This window comes from Sus scrofa, chromosome 7 (assembly GCF_054392235.1).
Source record: "Sus scrofa isolate SSC_HxYL_T2T_F1_AM1 chromosome 7, Sscrofa_HxYL_maternal_Yorkshire_Landrace_v2.0, whole genome shotgun sequence".
Lineage (NCBI taxonomy): Eukaryota > Metazoa > Chordata > Mammalia > Artiodactyla > Suidae > Sus > Sus scrofa.
The window spans coordinates 80,872,561-80,895,619 of record NC_139389.1 but is presented as its reverse complement, the minus strand read 5'-3'; the positions used below and the strand labels follow the sequence as shown (position 1 = coordinate 80,895,619).

Here is a 23,059-nt window from a genome sequence, read left to right as displayed (position 1 = left end):
TTTGTGAACTCTCGAATAAATATTTTTTTCCCCAAAATCACGAAGATTTTTCTTCTATAAATTTTCAAGTTTTAACTTTTATGTTTACGTCTAGATCCTCTTCATTTTTGTGTGTAAAGTACGATTTAAGTTTATTTTTCCTACACTGATTCCGTTATTCTATCATTATTTTTTTTGAAAAATGTTATCTTTTCACCACTTAATTGCCTTAGCAACAACAAAAATCAGGCAGGTACTATTTTTTGGCTTATTTATGGAGTCTTTTTTTTTTTCTGTTCCATTGATTTATATCGCTATCTTTAAGCCAGTATCTCATTGTCTTGATATTGGAGCTTTTAGAGTGTCTTGACATCAAGCAATATACTTCTTTCACATTTGTTCTTAATTAAAATTTTAAAATTACTCTTGATTCTTTAAATTTTCTTATAAGTTTTAGAATAAGCTTATTCATTTCTACCAAAAACCTGCTCAAATTTTTATTGTAATTACGTAGAATCTAGAATTCACTTTTAGTATAATTGATATTTTGACCATATTCAATATTCTGATTTGTCAATATAGTGTATCTCTCCACTTATTTAGATCTTAATTTTTCTCAGCAATCTTTTGTTGTCTTCAGTGTGTAGGTCTTACAAAAACTTTGCTAATTTACCCATGATACTTTATGGTTTTGGATGCCATTGTAGATGTTACTGTTTTGATTTTTATTTCTAATTTTTTCTAGGATATAGAGATATAATCACTTTTGTGTGGTAACCTAGTATTCTGAAAACTAAATTCATTTATTAGCTCTTCTTTTATTATGTATTTTATTCTATTGTATTTTCCTATGCCAGATGCTGTGCTAAGCAGGGAAGAAACATTACTTTATTCCATACTTAACAATTCTTGAGATAGGTTCAATTATTATTTTTAACAGCTTTATTGAGGTATAATTGCTATACAAAGAACTGCACATATTTAATGCATAGAACTTGATGAGTTTGGATATATGCAAACCCTTGTGATACCATTTGCACAATCAGGATAGAAATACCTAACTTCTTTCCAAATTTCCTTATATCTCAATTTTGGGGGAGGAGAGCTATACTTTCAACAAATTCTGAAGTGCACAATATTGTATTTTTAATTCTAAGTGCTACTGTGTGGTAGCACAGGTCTCTAGAACTGATTTACCTGGGGTAACTGAAAAATTTTACCCAATGAGTAATACCTCCCCATTTCTCTCATCTCCCTAGCCCCTGACACCACTGTTGTTTTCTCTGCTTCTATGACTTTGTTTTAGATACTTCATATAAATAGACTCATGTGGTATTTATTCTGTTATGGTTTATTTCACTTAGCACAGAAGTGTTAGTGAGGTGAGGTAGAAATTAGAAACTTTGGTAGTCCTCACAGCAGGTTAAGGATCTGGTGTTGCCACATATGTAGTGTAGGTCACAGCTATGGTTCAGATTCAATCCCTGGCCCAGGAACTTCCATATGCCATACGTGTGGCTGAAAAAGAAAAAAAAAAACAGAAATTGGAATAATTGTATTGCACACTGTTAGTGGGAATGTGAAATGGTGCAGCAACTGTGGAAAACAGTATGGATGTTCTTCAAAAAATTAAAAATAATACTATATATATTTCAGAAATCCTACTCTGGGTATATATCCAAAATAACTGAAATCAGGATCTTGAAGAATTTTCTGTGCTCTCATGTTCATTGTAGCACTATTTACAATAACAAAGACATGGAAATAACCCAAGTGTCTGAAAACAGGTTAAGTGGGTAAAGAAAATGTGGTATATACATAGAATGAATTAATCTGTATTAAAAAGGGAGGACAGTTCTGCTGTTTATAACTTTATTTAGTAGTTCTTGGCTGATATTTTACTCTTAAACTTACATTTTGAAATAAACTTCATGATGTAATACCCTTTTTACATATTGCTGGTTTTCATTTGCTTATATTTTTGTGAAGGCTTTTTGTATTTTTAACTGTGAAGGCATTGATGGGAAGTTTTATTTTCTTATAGTATCTTTGTTTGATTTTAGTATCATGCTTTCCTTATGGAATTTACTGAGTCTTTCTTTCTCCTCAATTATCTGATAGAGTTTATGGAAAATTAATTCTTTCTGAAATATGTGATGAATTTGATTTGTATAGACAACTTGGCCTTGCCTTTCCTTTGTGGGAAAGTTTTTAACTCAAATTCAGTGTTTTTGGTAGATATTGGAATACTCAGATTTTTATTATTTCTAAATCATTTTGTAATATGTCTCTTAAGAAATTATTTCATCTGAGTTTTCAAATTTATTGACACAATTTTCATATCATTTTAACGTCTGTCTTTTTTTTTTTTTTTTTTTTGGTCTTTTTGTCTTTTCCAGGGCTACACCCATGGCATATGGAGGTTCCCAGGCTAGAGGTCTATTCAGAGCTATAGCGGCTGGCCTACACCAGAGCCACAGCAACGCAGGATCCGAGCCATGTCTGCAACCTATACCACAGCTCACTGCAACGCTGGATCCTTAACCCACTGAGTGAGGCCAGGGATCAAACTTGCAACCTCCTGGTTCCTAGTCAGATTCGTTAACCACTGAGCCATGATGGGAACTCCACATTTTAATATCTGTAAAATGTATAAAATCCTGTCTTTCCTTTCCAGTACTATTTTTGTTTTCTCTCATTCTCTTTTTTTGGATAATTCTACTGTAAGATTTACCAATGTTTGTTTACCAACATATTGATACTTTCAAGGTTTTGTTGGTTTTCTCATTCTTTGTCAATTTTCTGTTATATTTGTTTATTCTTATAGCATCAGTATTTTCTACCTTTTGCTATTATGTGTTTGATTTGCTCTTTGCTTTTAGTTTATTTAAAAACTTAGGTCATTGACTGAGAGACTTTTTTTTTTCTAAGAATTTAAAATTAAGAGGACAGTTTTCCTATACTGCTTTAGCATCATCCCACACATTTTAATATACTCTTTTCATTTTCATTCAGTACAAAATATTTCTAATTTTCTTTGCAATTTCTTTTTTGAACCATACGTTATTTAGACTTGTGTTTTAAGATATCCAGATACCAGGGATTTTCTATATATTTTTCAGTCACTGACTTCTGTTTAAATTTCAATTTGGTCAGGAAGTATGTTCTTATGATGTCAATCTTTTTAAATTTTTTGAGATTTGTTTTATGGTTTCGTAGTTCTTGGTACTAATGTGTATTCTGGCGATGTAAAGTGGAGTATTCTACAATGTAAATTAGATCAAGTTGTAGACAGTGTTGTTCAGGCCTTCTATATGGTTCCTTATCTTCAATCAAGAATGTTCTGGTCTCCAACTGCAACATGGATGATTATTGCTCCTTTTAGTTCTGTTATATTTTGCTTCAAGTATTTTGAAGATTTGTTACTGGGTACATACACACTTAGAACTTTTCATTTTCTTAATGAATTGACCCTTCAATCATTATGAGTTATCCTTTTTTATCCCTCATAATATCCCTTGTTTTGAATTCTACTTTGCCTACTACTTATGGAACCCCCTCCGGCCTTCTTATGATTAATGTTTGTGAGGTCTATCTCTTTTCCAGATTTTACTTTTAAACTATTTATTTCTTTGTGTAAAAAATGGCTTTATCATAGAGAGGAAATAGGTCTTGCTTTTTTATCCAGTGTGTCAATCTTCCCACTTTAATTGGGGTTTAGATCATTTATATTTAATGTATGTATACAGTTTATTAGGTTCATATCTATACTAAGCTCTGTGTTAATAAATTTTTCTGTTCTTTTATTTTTTTTCCTGTCTTGCTTTGCATTAATTGAGGAGTATTTGGTTTTCCTATTCTAACTCACTGATTTATTTGCTACATCTCTTTTTAAATTTTTTTAGGAGTTCTCTACATTTTACGATATGCATTTTAACTTAAAGTCTACTTTCAAATGCTATTATTCTACATGTAAGACCAGTTTTCTTTTATAATTTAAGCAAGTGAGCTGACATTCACATAAGAAAAGTATAATGTAAGATGACTTTCAGGTTCTGTGTGATAGGCCTAGAGTATGGGATTTGAAATTCATATCTCAACGTATTGCTGCTTGCCTATTTTTCATAAGAAACATATTATTGCTATCCTGAAGATGTATCTTTTTGTTCTCCAAAGTACTGGGATAAGAAAGCAAGGCTGGATTGACATAGACTTTTCAAGGAACATAAGACAATTAGTCAATAGAGTTGGGAACATGGAATTTATGGGGGTGTTTTGTTTTGTTTTGTTTTGTTTTTAATCTGTGCATCCACAGAGCACAGCACAGTGTCAGGTCTGGTTCATCTAGAGTCCTGAAAATATATACAGTCAAGAACTCTAGTATATCATTAAATTATCCAGAGCACCTTTGCTACATCCTTTTGAACAGGGTCATCAGATTTATTACAATTTCATGTATCTGAAAATATTTTTTTTTTTTGTCTTTTTGCCATTTCTTGAGCTCCCGCGGCATTTGGAGGTCCCCAAGCTAAGGGTCGAATCGGAGCTGTAGCCACCGGCCTACACCAGAGCCACAGCAACACAGGATCTGAGCCGCATCTGCGACCCACACCTCAGCTCACGGCAATGCTGGATCCTTAACCCACTATGCAAGTCCAGGGATCAAACCCTCAACCTCATGGTTCCTAGTCGGATTCGCTAACCACTGAGCCATGACGGGAACTCCTGAAAATATTTTTTATGATGAGGAAAGTTAAACTTGTTAGGTAAGGTGTTTTAAAAATCTCTTCATAAAAAGCTATCAAATATACTCCTTGGGATTTAGATTATTTATTCTTTTTTTTTTTTTTTTTTTGGCTTTTTAGGGCTGCACCCACTACTTATGGTGGTTCCCAGGATAGGGGTGGAATCAGAACTGTTAGCCATTGGCCTATGCCACAGCCACAGCAATGCAGGATCCAAACTGCATTTGTGACCTACACGCAGCTCACAGCAATGCCGCAATGCTGGATCCTTAACCCACTGAGTGAAGCCAGGGATCAAACCTGCATCCTCATGGATACTAGTTGTGTTCATTAACCACTGATCCACGATGGGAACTCCCAGATTATTTATTCTTGTATGACACAGGAAGGCATCATGGGCCTGAGTGATTTTTGGAAGACATAATAAGTCAGAGTGGTCTCTATCTCTTTTCCTTTTGATTTTTTCTGAAACCCTGAGAAAGCATGGCTAATGAGGAGGCATGGAGTATTAGGAAAACGTTTGGAGGTAGAGAAATCTCAAAGGCAAGAAGATGAATTAGAATATTACTAAGAAATAATAATATTTGTGTCTATATTGTCTATGTATTTTCATATCCAGGATGTTACTTTTCTTTTAAAATTAGATGCTATTTTTTCCTTTTAATTACTTTACTTTTTTTATACTTGCATAAATGGGAAACCAATATCACCTGAAATAAATACAAAGTAATAAAAAAATAAATTCAGTAATTAATGTTTTTGAGCTTATAATATGTGACAGAAAATAAGTTTTGTTTCTTTTGTTTGTATAGATGCTATTTTTGATACAGTTTAGTGAAAGTTACCGTGTTCTATTTTTGATTGCTGTTTGTTAAATTTAATGCTAAACTTTTTACTCTTTTGAGAAGTGAGGAAAAAACTTATTTCCAAGACTTGTTTTTGTTAACATCCACAAATTATGAATTAAGATATTGTTTCCAAGAGTTATGATCATCAGTTATGTCTACTATTAGAAGTAAGGTGACATAAATTTATTGCATATCTAAAATAATCCTTTTTATATTCAGTTATTCTTTGTTACAGAAGTCAAAACATTTGTTTTTCTCTGAAATTCTTTCAAGATAATATGTCCTTATCAATTTTTTTTTAATTAAATACATGTGCTTTAATAAATGCCATTATTTTTGTTTGTTTTAAAATGGAATTGTAATAAGAAGTTCTTTTACGGGAGTTCCTGTAATGGCTCAGTGGTTAATGAATCTGACTAGGAACTATGAGGTTGCAGGTTCAATCCCTGGCCTCGCTCAGTGGGTTAAGGATCCGGCATTGCCGTGAGCTGTGGTGTAGGTTGCAGATGTGGCTCGGATCCTGTGTTGCTATGGCTGTGGTGTAGGCTGGCAGCTGTAGCTCTGATTAGACCCTTAGCCTGGGAACCTCCATATGCTGCAGGGGCATCCCTAGAAAAAGGCAAAAAGACCAAAAAAAAAAAAAAAAAGTTCTTTTTTTAACATACTAAGAAATAAATTTGACTCTTAGAAATATTTCTTTTCAAGTTATCATTGATGGCTGTATTCAATACCAATTTTTCAGAGTTTTCTTTGCTTCAGAGGAGCTCTTTTGAGGAGAGAGATCAAGTCACGTGGAAATTTTCTTCCCTCTCTATAACTGTAAGCTGCCAGTAACCCTTCAGAGCTCTGGGTCTCAGTGAATCATCAATTGAGAGGTAGGTAAGCTTACTTCTGGAACATCATTAAGGTACATTAATTTCATTTGAAATATTTATCAGAAATTTAAATCTCTTATATTCTTTAATTTTCATATCCTGTAATTTGTAAATCATTCAATTTATTGAAAGTCTATAATGAACAGGTGATAAGAGCATGGTTTATACCCACTTGAGGTTTAATCTAAATAGGGGAGCTGCCATAGACTGAACATTTGTGTGCCTCTCAGATTCATAGGTTGAAATCTTAATCCCCATTATGATGATATTTGAAAGTCGAAACTTTGGGATGCAATTAGGTCGTGAGGATGGAGTCCTCACAATGGGAGTAGTTCCCTTATAAGAAGAGACACAAAAGAGCTCCTTCTCTCTCTTTCTCTTTTATGTGTGAGGATACAACGAGAAAGTGGTCATCCACAAGCCGGGAAGTGGGTTCTCACCAGACACCAAATCTTCTAGTGCCTTGATCTTAGACTTTCCAGCCTCCAGAACTGTGAGAAATAAATTTTTTGTTTGTTTGTTTTTTTGTTTTGTTTTTTTGCCTTTTCTTGAGCTGCTCCCATGGCGAGGGGTCTAATTGGAGCTGTAGCCACTGGCCTATACCAGAGCAACAGCAACACAGGATCTGAGCCGCATCTGCGACCCACACCTCAGCTCACAGCAATGCCGGATCCTTAACCCACTGAGCAAGGCCAGGGATCGAACCCACAACCTCATGGTTCCTAGTCGGATTCATTAACCATTGCACCACGACGGGAACTCCCCGAGAAATAAATGTTTTTTAAACCACCCAATCTTTCGAATTTATTATGGTAGCCCCAAATGACTAAGACAGGATCTAAGACATAAACATGGAGAATTCAGTGTTTTTTTGGTGGAGGTATGGAAGCAGAAGAAAGTACCTTTGGATGGTAGATAGAGCAGAATCCTAATGACAGCAGAGTTTTGATTGACACTTTGGCTGAAAGGATAGTACACGAATTATGGCATTATGAATACAAGCATGCTGGCAGAAATACAGCTCATATTGTAGCAATGGTTTTTGTTTATTTAGGTGATGTTATGTGTCTGAAGCAGAGAAATAGGGGTTAAAGCTGAAAAGCTATACTCACACAATATTGATTTCAGAAGGTGACTACAAGATTATGTAGTCTAACCTAATTTTTAAAATGAGGAAAATGAGGGACACATTTGTTTGGTGTCCAGTATGTAGTTCATATTTTTTTGAATTCCATTTTGTCTCTTTAGAGAGGGCTATTTAGGGGTCATACTCCAGAGAGCCCTAATCACTTTGCCGTGTGTTCACATTTGATTTGGTAAAAAATGATAATCACTAAAGATTTTTGAGGATAAAGTAGCATGATCAGAGTCATACTAAGGAAAATTCCTCTGAGAACTCTTTGGAAGATGGATTTGAGTGCAGAGAGCCTGAGGATGGGAAGTAAGTTAAGAGTTGATTTAACAGGCTAGAAGAGTAAAAAGGATCCATACTATAATGATAACAGTAATAAGAAAGAGGATATGGGGATATATATTTATATAGATGCATTATTTGCTTAGTGCTACCAGTTGAATGTTTGCATCCTGTTAAAATTAATATATTGGAACTCTAATCCCTAATGTGATGGTATTTGGAGGTGGGGCCTTTGGGAGATAATTAGGTCACCAAGGTGGAGGCCTCATGAATGTCATTAGTGACCTTATATGAATGAACAGAACATGAGCGAGACTAACCCACTGACCTAATAAGAATCATGCACATATAACACAGGCAAACACAAAATCACTCTGAAAAGCTTTATTTCTATTATGGGGAAAGTATCTCTCAAAGAGCCAGAACAGCTAGACAAACTAGAAACTGTGCCATGGAAACGATTCCTCTGGAGCCATCACCCAAGAGAACCAGTTATGTAGTGGAGATATATCATACAACATGTCAGGCACTCAGAGGATGAAAGATTCTCTCTCTGTCTCTCTCTCTCTCTCTCCCAGAGCGTATTGCTCATAACAAAAAGAATTAATGAAAAAGAACCTAGGATGTATTCAAATGTGCTGAATTATTATTTTAAAAATTGGAGCTAAAAAGACCCACAGCCTAACTTCATGTTTCATATAATGGAAAGCCAAACAGATTCATGTATTTTATGTAAAATGACTGAATTTGACAAATTGGTCTATAGAGTGAAAAAAACTTGTTCTAGAACCTGTGAATCCTGATTGTCTGCCCAATTTTCTCTCCTTTGTTTTAAGAATTTTGACTAGAAACACACCAAAGGCAAAATTGTAAAGAAAAATTACATGAAATTTTAAAAACACATGAAAGTTCTAGGATAGTGTTAAGAAATTATATTAGCTACTTATGCACTAATTTCTCAAGCTACACTGAGAAACATATAACATCTTTTCTATGGTTCAACTATTCTCATTTACTCATTCTAATAGCCTCTAGTTATTTTTGCCAGCTTCCTATTCTGCTTTAAAGGCAGAAGATAAGTATCTCTATAGTCAAAGCAGCTGTGTGTTCTCCTCAAACTTCCTATCTGGGTGCCACAACTTAACAAGGCTGGCTTTGCAGTAAGGCTTTTCTCTTCTTAGTTGTATAGCCTTAGGCCAGTTACTCCCTGACTTATTTTATTCAATTATAAAACTGACATGGTAATAGTAAGATCAGATTATAAGGTCGCATTAAGACTAAAATGATTAATACATGTAAAGTACTTAGAGGAATACCTGGCATATAATGTGTTCATTTTTTTCCTCAAAGTTAGCAAATGTTATGACTTGAACAAAGCATGGCTATCCCTTCATAGTGAACTATAAGCTATTTATTTATAGCTTTGTGCATTATGCAGTTTCTTTGTGAAACCCTTTTACCAATTTGATGCCCACCCTTTCATCATTTTTTCTGCTCATATCCAAGACCATCTGATAGAAAACAGGTGCAAACAACAGAGAATAAAACCATATTTGCTATAATTGTTATGTCCCTTTTTAAGGTTTTATAAATGACTGGTTGTGGAAGCAGGTAAATTGAAAATATTCCAAAAGCATGTTGAATATTGGTATAAATCAGTCAATTTAATTAGGACACACCTTCTTATTTTCTTTTTTCCTGGACTTTAAAGCCCAGATAATTGAGATCTGGGTAAATATTCACTATTCCAAATTATAATAAATGTTGGATGTTTGATGTATTTGTAAAAAGAACTATAAAGCTAGACCTGTTCTGTGATTCATAATCCAAACTATGTGCTAAATCAGGACCGATGCTTCTTGCATGACTTCCCAAGAATTTGTTTATATAATAGCTACTTAATATGGATGTGCCAGATATAATGATGAATGAATGATACCTCCATTGAAGAAAGCTGCAGTAGTTTCCATTTACTATATACAGTGGTATATATCTATCTAAGCCTGCATATGATTTAAATATAATTCATTATTACTGAGGCAAAACCTAATACACCAGATAAGATAGCTTAATGGTGGATTGATTGTATAACAAAAGCAAACTAGTAAGGTTTTTTTTTGGTTTATTTTTTCTTTTCTTTCTTTCTTTCTTTTTTTTTTTTTTACATTCTTATGTTCTTTGGGAAGAACTGTGAGAGAATAATTAAGACGCAGACATGAATTCTCTAGTGGTATCTTGACCATAGCTAAGAAACAACTTACAGCAAGATGTAATTGAAAACGATGAAAAAAAAAAAAGTCAAACATAAAACTTAGGAAAGTAAAATTTCTAGACCCTGGAATAGGACTATGGAGGCATAAGGGCAGAACCAGGTAGATTATGCTCTTTGAGTTTCAAAAACCCTTGTTTTGGTGGGGTTAATTATTCAGTAGAGAAAAAATAATGGTTTATGAGAAAATCAAACTGTACAGATAAAAGCTACTTCTTTGTTGAAGGAAATTTTACCAACAGTTGCATCTTTTGGAGGTAGATTTGAGTAGAACCAAAAGTTTCTATGTATTTTGGCCTTGGGCAGCTGAGTAGAAATTTAGCTGTTAGTAATCCACATTCACATGGGCACACACACACACCCCATCCCTATCTCAAAAACAAACACAAAAACAAACTTGTGTAAAAAGTTCCTGTGTTTTTCTTTTGTCTTTCTTGGCTCATCTTCCTTTCTTCTACCCTCCCTCTCTTCCTCTCTCCCTTCTTCTCCCTTCCTTTCCCTTTCTTCATTTCATTTTCATATTCAAGTTAGAAACAACTCTTTCTACAGTGCAAAACCTTCACTGCTGTAATCATTCCACATCCATCAGCTCAGTTCATTCGTTTCAGACCATCTGCTGCCCTCTTGTGGCCATATAATCCACCGACCTATGCCCCAGCTCTAAACACTTAACGGTTTCTGTCGTTAAAGAAGCTGTTTTGTCAGTCAGAAGGGACTGACATTTCAAACTGTAACTTCCTTTTTTTCTGTCCTATATTATACCATTGTCTTCTAATGCAATTTGTAGGTAGAATTTGTAAGAATTATGTGTAAGTGGTCATTTTTTTAAAAAAACAAAGCATCATATGAAGTGATTATGTCTTCTGAGGAAGTTTGCAAGTAATGCTGTTCATTTTCTCATGTTGTGTCTTGGATAAACGATTTTATGTTAGCAGATAATGTATAAATATATAAATAACCATCACTTTACCATATAGTAAAATATATAAAGTAAAAATATTTCAAAAAACCATTGGTTAAATTATTGATCAAAGTGATTCAATTAAACCATATCTTCATATAATGTTTCAAGTAGAATTATTAATTTTAATAGGTTTCGAAAGTTTGGTTTTCTAAGAGATTCTAAATTTCAGTACCTCATAATACATGAAACAATACACTCATCTTTGAAGTCATTACACTTCATTTTAAGTCTTCTCTTTCATATCAAGATTCCAGTGTTCTTTTTGGGTCAAAAGAATAAAGCCAAAGCTAAAGCAGGGATAAAGAATCGTTTTATTAAATTTGACATGCATGTCCCTGATATTCCTCATCACATTGTCTTTTATTTTCAGCTTCTTATTATCATTTTAAATTAGGAGCAGAGATATTTAACTTACTCAATATAATGCTTTAATGAAAACTAAAGAGCTAATTCAGAGTAGCACCATATACTCAGCTGCTCTGAATGCTTAGCAAACCTAACAATTCCATTTAAGAGGAACTTTTTATTTCTTTATTTGGGCTGTTATTTAAAGACGATATCATATAGTTCAAATGTTACTATTAAAATTATTCCTAATTAAAATATTCAAGAAGGTGGGGAGAAAGGAAACAAAGATTGAATATTAAAACATGGTACTACTACACTGTTGGCATTTGAGACACTGTCACTCATAAACACCCAAGAGTCAGGTCTACTCTGTATTTAGAGCCTAGCAAACAAGGACTCTGGGTCTTCTTTGAAAACAATATGTGATTTCTTTAAAAATAAAAAATCAAAGTCCTGTGGGAAAAATCAGAATCATTGTGGTTTAGTAGTGGTCATGGTTTGACCATGCGTTGGGTGCATTCTCTTTATAAAATGTAGGGTCTCTAAAGATCTTGGAGTAGCTCTTAGCATCATCGTACCATATGATTAAACTGAGTGGAAGCAGAGAAAGCAGAATAGTGACTGAATGAGCAAAATATGGGATATTTCACATATTTCTAAACTAATGACTGTGATGTTTACTTAAGAACGAATCATTGGTTGAGATGGAAATCCTGTGAAATTAGATTGTTATGATCATTATACAACTACAGATGTGATAAATTCATTTGAGTAATAAAAAAATGATACAGAAAAAAAGAATGAATCATTGGTTATTGATCACTGCATACAACATTTTACCAAAGATACATTCCCTTTCTTTGTAAATTTCACTATCCTCATCTCTGGAATGGGAAAGATAACTGTGATAGTATATAACATGAATGATTTTATACATATATATACATTATATATATGCTAACATTTATGTATAACAGACTTTTTTGTATTAATATAAATATATATGTGTGTGTGTGTGTGTATATATACACACACACACACAATAAAGGTTTTTCTCCTTTAGAACTGAGTGAAATGGGAAGACATCTTTCATCTGGATTAAATTTGACTATTCAGTTACCATTTTAAGCTCTCCTATGACCTCTCTTCTTTACCATCAGAGCATAATTTAACCCAGAAGATAGAGCCAAAGTTATTGTCTTAGGCTGTTTTAGAGAAAAGAGTAACTTTCCCAATTAAATACTTTAAACATAGAGCATGCCTCTTTATTATATAAACACATTAAGTCTAACCTTATGTAGCATTAACTAAAAATGTTTCCATCTGAAAGATGGTTAGACTGTGCATAGTATATAAAATCTGCTCCAATTGTTTAAACAGAGTAAACATGAGATATCTATTTCTCTCTAGAAGATCATATTAGCTTATTACTTTAGTATTCAATGCCACTAACTAAAACGAAATCCATCTCCAGCCTAAAAGAAAATATTTTCTTTGCAAAGTATTTGCCTTGAAGAAATAAACAAAAGGACACTAAGCAGGAAAAATTCTAGCCCACAAACTCCAGTCTCCCCTCAAAAGGCACCCCCAGTTCAAATATGCATGTGATATCAAATAGCTAAGGTAGACCTGTTCTGTGATTCATAGCTCAAACTCTGCACTGAATCAGTATGGATGTTTCTTGAGTGACTTCCTAAGGATTTGTATTTTTAAAATGAGCTATAGCTATTTTTCCTCTACTACAGAGAAAAGATGTTATTTCTTATTGCCTATCTTCATGGTTTCCTGGGACAAAAAACAAGGAATTAAAAACAATTACATGTGAAAACAGCTATAATTTTAAAAAATTAAAAATAAATAAAAAGTTTGAGAACCAAAATAAAATAAAACAAAACAATCATGTGTGTAAAGTAGCATGTTATATGACTTGTCATAAAGGCTAAGCAAGAAATGTAATCATTGCAAGTTGGAATGTAAAATTAGAACTTTCTAACCCATTGTGTTGCACAGTTTTCAGATTTATAAAATAATAAGGATACTTGGCTTTTATTATGAATTTGGTATGATTTTTTGGAAATAAAAAGTTCAAATCATATAAAATTCTTCACAGAGTTCCCATTGTGGTTCAGCAGTTATGAACCCTACTAGTATCCATGAGGATGTGGGTTCAATCCCTGGCCTTGCTCAGTAGGTTGAGGATCCCACATTTCTATGGCTGTGCCTTAGGCTGGCTGCTACAGCTCAGATTCAACTCCTAGCCTAGGAATTTCCATATGCTGTAGGTGTAAAAAGCAAAAAAAAAAAAAAATTTTCAAATGCAAATATTTCAAAATTGTCACGTAGTTTATGGGGTAAATTAGACAGTCTCTAAAAGCCAAGCTTTTTCAAAAAACCCTTAATTTGGATTAATTAGAAATATATGCCATTAAAATATTGTTCGTTATTCAATATGCATTGGAGATTAGTTATTAGGTTTTGATTAAGCATATATTTATTAAACAATGTTATTTTTTTATGTTCAACCAGTGCTATTTTCTATGAATGAACCATAATTTGTTATCAGAAGGATCTAGCTGTAACTGTATTAGGTTAAGAAAACAAACAAGATCGCCTCCCTGTGTGCTCCCCCCTTCCTTTTCTTTCTTTCTCCTACTCTCCCTTTCCTTCTCTCATTTCATCTCTCTCCTTTTCCTTTCCTTTCTCTGTCCCATGAAATGCCCATGTGCATGGGCATGATGGATGCTTCATCCTGTGAATAAACTGGCAGTGTTGATCTACAGCTGTATGCAGACCACATCTTTCTTCTAAAGCTGCAAGGCACACATTTAAACTCAAATCTCAGAGATTGCAGCACCTAGATTGCAGTACAAATTGGTATGACCAACCAGACCCAGCAACCATCGATCTTCATTCTTCCTGCCACCCTGTAAACTGAAACCTTTTGTAGCAAGAGGTAACTAAAATTCTGAAGTCGACTTGCAATAAAGGGAAGCAACAACTTTAAGATTGGACTGAAATATCTGACAGCTCTCTGAAACAAAACAAAAACAAAATGTACCCAGGTTTCAGTTACGCTCTATTTGGTTTCTTTTCTTGTTAAATAAGCACTGGCATATAACTCATTAGACACCTTGTGGGCAGCCCCACAAAGATGTGGGCAGTTCAATTTAGAATAAGTGGGAGGTGTGTAATTCAGCGTTTATGCTTCTAGATAAATCAGGCTTCAGCATATGAGATTTTTGCCATATACCTCAAATATTCTTATTTTCCCCTAGCTGCTGGCTCATATTTGAATTTAAACAGGCACATAAACAGTACATTGGGAAAAATAACAAGTTTTTCTACAACAATTTCCATTAATAATCAAACCTTGTTTGAGGTAGTAAGGTAAAGTAAGAGAACTTGTTTTCCTGATTCATTCCTTTACTTTGAGTGGACAGGAAAACTGTGTCCAGAAGGCTCAAACCAGAAGATCATCTGTTTAATCCATTCCTAGGTTGTTCTAAAATATTTTCACTTACCCTTGGAGATATTAGGTGTTGCTCAGAGAATGCATTATTAATACAGAGCTCCAGCAGATTCTCTATCGGTATCTCATCATTTCTGCCCAGCCCATGACCTTTTGTAACACAGTGTGCCCAAACCAAGTCACCATATGTCTCCAAGAGTAAAATGACCTAAATCTGTTAAATGAGTAGATAAAGGACTAGATATGACTGCAAATTTTTCTCCTATGTTAACTCCCCCAAAAAACTAGAGTGTCTCTTATTTGAGAATTATAATCATCTCTTCTCCCTCAAAGGCAGTTAGAATGTAATTCCACAGTTATCAAAATGATGTTCACCATTAAGCATCAACAAGCAAGGTAAAACAGCGACATACTGTTATTTGCTAACCAAACTGCCAAAGATTTATAAATGAGTAACTTACTCAATGCTGGTAATGTTATGATGGTACTAACATTGCTGCTTATAGTATAATATTGGCAAAAAATGGTAAGAGCCATTATCTTATCTGAATATATACCCTTGGCTATGTGACTTTGTAACTCCTCTCATCAAGAGGTATAGTGTATTACCCTCCTATCAAATTTGGGCTGGCTTTGTGATTTGCTTTGACTAACAAAATGTGATAGAAATGATGTTTGTGACAAATATAAACACTTTTTTGTTTGCATGGAAAATCCTGAAGACTTTCTCTCTTCTGCCCTTGATTCGGTAGAGAATCACCTGTCACTGCTCCTTCAGATCACTAGTCATCACCTTACTGAGTGATGGAATCTATTATTAAACCCATTCTTATCCTTTTGATCCAGGGTAAGAATATTGTTTTCTTCTATTTTCTCTCTGAGAGATTGATTTGTCCTGCTTAATTCCATGTATACCTTATCATTGAAGTAAACATTTTGATCAAACTCTAAGTTTGTTCAGGGCTAGGCTAGGATGGAGTAAGGCAAGTGAGGCCATTGTCTCAGCTGCAAAATGGAAGGAGATATCAAGAACACATTTACCAAGAAAAATAACAGTTTAATGCAATACTTTAAAATTTTTAAATTGATGCAAAAATTCATGTTGAATAAAATATAAAAATTTTAGATAAAGACAGGATGAATGTGAGACAACAAAGCATGTTCTTTGGGCTAAGTATATCTAAATTTCATGTCTTGGTTTTGCCACTTTTACTACAAGGCCTTGAAGGATTTATTTATCCTCTCCAAATCTCAGTTTTCTCATCTGTATAATGCAACTACTAATTTCATTGGTTCATTTAAAAATTGTATAAAATGAGCCATCAGAGTGCTTAACATGTTCTTATCACATGCTACTTCTCAGTAAATTGTACTGATTTCTTACTTTTTTCTATGCATGCATTGTTCCCTTTTGAAACTTATCATTCACTGAACAATTCTTTTTGAGTACCTATCAATATTCTTGGGATTGCTTTTAGTAGTGTTTTTGAAATTATGACTATAATGGTGAGCAAAAACAGACATAGGCCTGGAGGTAAGGATCTTACTTTCCCATAGGAAAGATAGACATTAATCAGATAATTACAAATCCACATTTATAAACACAATGTGGCAAGTAAATAATGGATGAATTATACGTTATTAGTCAATACTTCCTTTGTAAGTGCCAGTCTGAGATATGTACACTAACAGTCAGGTGAAATGGATAGACATGTAGCTTTCCTAGATAGAGTATGATTCTTTGCAAATGATTGAATAAAGGAGTGTTTGAAGACATCTGGAGAGATCAACAATGTCAGTTGTTTGAAGAATGTCCATAGGATTTAGTGGCATAGATATCATCAGTTACCTTAGAGCTATGACTTTATGTTTGACCTAAATGAGGAAAGAAAGGAAGATGACAAATAGACCCATGAAGTGGCAGTACTTCTGTTACAGAGAGCATGACCCCACCCGACCCCCAGCCCCGCCAGTGTTCTGAAGAGAGATAGGATTGGGAACAAAAGGAAGGTTTTTCTTCTGTTGATTGTTTGCAGATGAAAGACTTGATAATGTTTAAAACCACAGCAGGAAGTTTTCATCGAAGAGGGAGGGATTGAATACACAATAGAGAGGAAAAATAACCAATTCGGTCAAATGCTTATGAGAGGAGAACGTAGTAAGTTTCAAAGCATCATCTGTAGGTGGTGGAGAGGTATAAATCCCTAATTATGATGCAGAGAAGGATAGGCTGGGTGCAAATACAGGTGATCTGTGTTGGGTAGTACAGAGACAGAGAACAAATTTCCACCATAAAATGAGAGGTGTCCTTTTCTCATTATCACTATTCTATGATTGTATAGTGAGTGAGTTCAGTTTCAGCCCCAAGTATAAGAATGAGACCCCTCTGGCCCATACTACCAAGTGGCCAGGAGCTTCTTTTGCTCTTTGAGTCATCCAGTGGAGCTGGGAAAAAAGACTCCCCATGAATTAGTTATGGTGGCAAAGGAAAAATTCCTGGCATTTGTAGTTGTATTGGTTTTCTATTGCTGCTGTAATAATTTACTACAAATTTAATGACTTAAATAAAATAAATTTATTATTTTACTGTTCTTTAGATTAGAAGACAAAACACATATCTCAGTAGGCTAATATCAAGATGTTGTTAGGTTGCATTCCTTTCTGAATGCTCTAGGGAAGAATTTATTTCCTTGCCTTTGCCAGCTTCTAGAGGTCACCTGCTCTTCTTGCTTCATGATTCCCTTTCTCTATCTTCCAAAAGCAGTAATATTAGCCATCCTCTAAGGCTGCTGCCTCTGGTTCTTCTAATTGTCTCATCCACCTTTAAGGACTTTTTATAAAGTATAGCTGATTTACAATATTGTGTCAATTTCTGCTGTACAGCAAAGTGACTCAGTCATACATATATGCACATTATTTTTTTAAAATATTATTTTCCATCATAGTCTATCTCCTTTAATGACTCTTGTGATTACTTTGGCCTCATTTAACTAACTCAGGATAATATCCCTATTTAACATCAATTGATAAGTAACTTCACGTGTTTCTTAAGTTACTTGATTCCCCTTTGCCCGTGTAACATAACTTATCACAGGTTCTAGAGATTGATATTTGAACATTTTTTTGAGGGGGTGGCTATTCTGCCTATCACTGTAAGGTAATTATAGATGGAGACTTTGTGCTCGAACTGTGCAATATTTTCTTTGTGAGGTCTCTTGACACAGGTGCTATGAAGACAGGCTAGTTAGCTATCACAAACTCTGGCTCAATATTTCTGGGTATTTAAATGGCAAGAATTTCAGGGTCTTTAGGATCACCTATCTAGCACTTCTGAGTGGTAAACCTCTTCTCAATTCACTCTCCTGACTTGAGATTTTTGTCTCCACTATTTTTCAGAACTTCCAGCCCCTCTGTTACTCAAGAACTCTCACCCTTCTTTGGAAATCTCTATAGATTACAGATCAGACTAAATGGTACTTAAATGACTAGAAAAACTGTCCTCCTCTTTCCTGAAACCTGGGAGAGCTCAGTTTTTGAAACTCAATGATTTGGACATCCATAGCCTATAAAGGAAAAAATAGTGGTAGGACCTTGGCATTCTGATTCTGCGCTGGAGAAGTCACCATCCCTTAGACCCTTTTCACGAATGCATTGAATTGAATGAGCTGAATGACTTATTCTGAAATAGCATAAACAAATAGAAAATCCCAAAACCCAAATGTAGCATGGTTGATCTTCTACTAAGCATCTTTATTCTCTTTTTCATATATATATATACGGATTTTGGAGGCAATATGTCAGATACCAAGAGGCTACTCAAAGTCATGTTCAAGCTAAGATGATTTGTTTTTCAGTGCCAAAGTCTAATTAGGACAATTGATGCTATGCTGTGCTCTAAAACTTAAAATCATTTTTTAGGAAACAGAACCATTGGCAAATACTCCAACCTCTTGTGGAGTGTTAGACTAAATTATTCTTAGAAATCATTTTTTACAGTACATTGGGGGGAAAGGGACATTTGTTCTTCTCCCTATTAAGCCACAGACCTTGGAATAATATCCCTTACATCCTGTGATGCAAGACAGAAGTTTGATATGCTTGACTTTTAATTAAAGAGATTCTTTAAAAGGAGAGAATGAGAATATGTAATGGAAAGCACTTAGAGTTGAGAATGGGCTATAAATATGAGCTTTTGGCTTCTGAAAGCAACATCTAGAGACTGTCAGTGCTCAGGATTTGTGTATTTTTCTGTTTAGAGTTTGAGAAGCAAACATGGTCAACAGAAATCTTTGGTAGAATTGCTGTCCAGGGTCAAAAGGCAAGGTTCATTTATAGTTCTAAGGTATCAAACATTAATTTACAATATCAAAGAAATAATCATTCATTCAAAACATTTTTAGGGAAGTTCCCATCATGGTTCAGTGGTTAACAAACCCCACTAGTATCCATGAGGATGCAGGTTCAATCCCTGGTCTCCATCAGTGGGTTAAGGATCTGGTGGTGTAGGTCACAGACACGGCTTGGCTCCCATGTTGCTGTGGCCTTGGTGTAGGCCAGCAGCTGCAGTTCCAATTTGACCCCTAGCCTGGGAATCTCCATATGCCTCAGGTGCGGCCCTGGAAAAAAAAAAAAAAAAGTTTCCTATCTTGATTCAGGCATTGTGGCAAGTACATAGATATGCAAAAAAGACTGAAACATGTCTTTGAAGGTTAGTAACTTTGAAAGATAAATATGAAAATCTAAAATATCATTGTACTGAGATGTAGTCTGACAAATTTTAAAACATGAGGAGCCATTTGTCAAGCAGATAAATGGGAATGGAAATTGACCCATCCACCCATGATAGGAGGGATTAATTCCAAGCAGATTAACTGCCATTGGGAAACAAGGGGTCACTTGTGCATCATTCTACAACTTTTTTTTTTTTTTTGTCTTTTTGCTATTTCTTGGGCCGCTCCCGCGGCGTATGGAGGTTCCCAGGCTAGAGGTCGAATTGGAGCTGTAGCCGCTGGCCTATGCCAGAGCCACAGCAACGCGGGATCCAAGCCGCGTCTGCAACCCACACCACAGCTCACGGCAATGCCGGATCGTCAACCCACTGAGCAAGGGCTGGGACCAAACCTGCAACCTCATGGTTCCTAGTCGGATTCGTTAACCACTGCGCCACGACGGGAACTCCTACAACTTTAACTTATATACATAGTCAATGAATTATTTGCTTTTATACTTTAAGTCAACCCATCTTTTTAATTGCTTACATTTATTTAAAAAATTATATATTAGTCCCATAAGTAGGGAATGAGTACCTCTTGCTGTAAAATATATATGGAAAGTAAGGTCTCAAAACTCTTTAAAAAATCATCGTTAAAGGCTAGACAGATATAATTATCTACCAGTTGGAGGTTTAGGATTGAATGTAGGTGTTATGGAATTAGCTTAGCTTGATAAGAGAATCCAGTATTATGGAGAAGCTAATGAAGTCATCTTTTGGTATGATGCCTTTGAAAGACCAGTGTTTGGGCACTTAAAAAGAAGTTCATAATCAAAGACAAGCTGGAAGTTTAGCCCAGGGTCACAGCAACTTACAGAGAGAAGGTGATACTCCAAGAGGGGAGGACCATAAAGATTTGTGAAGTTTGAAAAAGTCGATGGTCAGATTCATAGCAGATTTTCTAAGTAATCAGTATTACCTAGACTGGAAAAGACCAAGGACACTGGTTTCTCATTTTTTCTTTCCTTCTCCTCCCCCCACCCATGCCCCCTCTCCATGTTCCAATTCAGAATTGACCAAAAGTGTCTTCCATCACCCAAGGGCAGAATTGATAAGAAAGATATCTTTGAGGCATGCCTTCCTAAAGTCACACTTCTACTTCACACTTCTACTTTCCTTTCTCCTTGTTTTTCTTCCTTGATGTCCCAATTTCCAAGACTGACCTCTGGCCTAGGACTTTGATATGCCTTACTTATATGTTGAAGTTGCCCTGCATGTATAGTTCTTACCCCTACAGTTCCTACCCCTGTAGGAACTGCTTTGTATTATATTTGAAAATTTGAAATGTCCTTTGCCTTTGTTACATTTCTTTAAGGCTTCACTTCCTCTAATAATTAAAAATTGATGTTCAATGGGATAAATATTTGAGAGTCATGGTAATATGATAATATATTATAAAAAGCATTTCTTACATAAGCAAGAAAGGGAAAATTTTAACAACGACTTCCTGGAAGCAGTATTTTTGCTCTTCTTATCTATGGTATTGTTGACATTAAATGCCAGTGAATTTCAAAACAAATGTGTGAGAGGTCCTGTTCTGCTCTTTTAGTCCATGGTGACAGAGAATTTCAACCCAATTTGGTGGTCATTTGAGTTGTAAGATTCTTCTCTTTGACCAAGATGGTGGTTGATGAATGTGCTGGATGTGCTTGTGATACTCATTAAAAACTTGGGACTTGCAACAGAACAACAACAGTGGAATGAACGCTTGCTATATTGAGGAGAACAATTCAGGGGATGAATTTTTCCAGACTAAAGTCAAGATTGTCAGGAAATGTAGAAATAGTATTGTCAAGTCATCCAGAAGGCTTTAGGCTGGGTGCACATGCAACATAAGTATCTAATAAAGCAGACAACTCTTATGGTAATAGAAGAGCTTCATGCTGGTGGGATTGGGCCAGATATGAGCTCTCCTACATACTGCATCCTCCCTTCTATGTTCTGCACTATTTTAATTTTGCATTTGATGTGCCCTCATTATTGGTTGCACTGAGTGTGTTCCAAACTTTACCTCACATTCTAAGATATTCTTTCCAAAGGACAATAACTGTGCCATTTTTGGTGTTCCCCCTGCAGCATTTGTTCCAGTGCCTTGTACATAGACTGCACCCATAAATTATGGTGGCTGGATGATTGAAGTAATTTTCTTTGTAAAGTACCAACAAGTCTTACCAAACACACTAAGTAGAGATGCAGATGTGAGGGAATTAGTTTGATAATAGCCAAAGCCTGTAATAAACAACATGCTTTAAAAATGTGATGCAATTGAGTTTAGAATAAATTGGGAGAAATAATTCACCTTTATTGTGGATTAAGACAGTTCTACTAATGAGACATGCAAATGTTGATGATGTTATTCTAAAGTATGATTGGATAAAAGTAATAAAGTTGGTCGATAAATCAGTTTTGAACAAGGAAGAATAACCATGAAAATTTAGTATAACATAAATTAAGTATATATCTTATTGAAAAAGATTAATTCTGAGATTATGATTAATATAGTCAATTATTTGATTTCAGGTTTCATTTTTCTCTCTATTGTTCTGGAATTAGCCAGTAGATTTCATAAAATATATATGTATTTTTATCCCAGGCAATGAAACTGCAACCTGATATCAAGAGTAGGGTTAGAGTTTAAAAACATAATAAAAAGAATCTCCAAAGACAAGAGAACTAGAGGCTAGTTCCCCCTCTTTAACAAGTGCTCTGAGCTTTGAGGCAAACTGTATTTGGTCTGGAGACTTTTAGATGTATCTTCAGTTTACTAATGCAAAAAAAAAGTATTGAGTTCCAAAAGTATTGCAGGCATATTTGAGGCTGGTAGCCATCAACTTGAAATGTTTTTTAAGCTTTAAATTTTCCTTTACATATCTAGATTTATAACTTTACTACCTGTAACTATGGTTTATAATATTCTAACCTACTAAAGCTATGTTTCAAAAAAAATATGATTGCAGAATCACAATATATAAACCATATCAAAGCAGTAAGTCAGGAGTAGAGCGCTTATCTCTTTTATAATCCCTTCCAAACTTCCTCCTACACATGTCTCAAAGAACTCTACAGGATAGTCAATTACAATTTAATACAGATTTGATTGACCTAGAGTATACTCATCAATATTTAACAGAGGGGAAAAAAAGTAAATAAAGTAGATGTAATATACTTTCCCTTGCTCCAAATCTGTCAATGTTTCCACTTTGACTACATCTATTCTCCTTTCCTTTTTCTGGCCTTCAAAGGCAGTCCTTAATTTGGCCCTGCTTTCCCTGGTTTAATAGAATTTTTCGCTAATCCTCCACCCAATGCTGAAATGCTATATTGATTTTTTCAGCCTTAAAAACTCATCACTGATTCCTGCTACAATGTATATGATC

General features: G+C 34.8%; 1 protein-coding gene across 11 annotated transcripts in view; it reads left to right on the top strand.

Annotated features, from left to right (window-relative positions):
- LOC106504458 (uncharacterized) overlaps window positions 1–23,059 on the top strand; it is a 1,793,907-nt gene that overhangs the window by 456,984 nt on the left and 1,313,864 nt on the right. For all 11 annotated transcript variants that reach the window (XR_014810743.1, XR_014810742.1, XR_014810741.1 and 8 more), the window contains one exon: window positions 6,315–6,447. The gene's annotated coding sequence lies outside the window, so the exon portion shown is untranslated. The remainder of the gene's footprint in view (window positions 1–6,314; window positions 6,448–23,059) is intronic.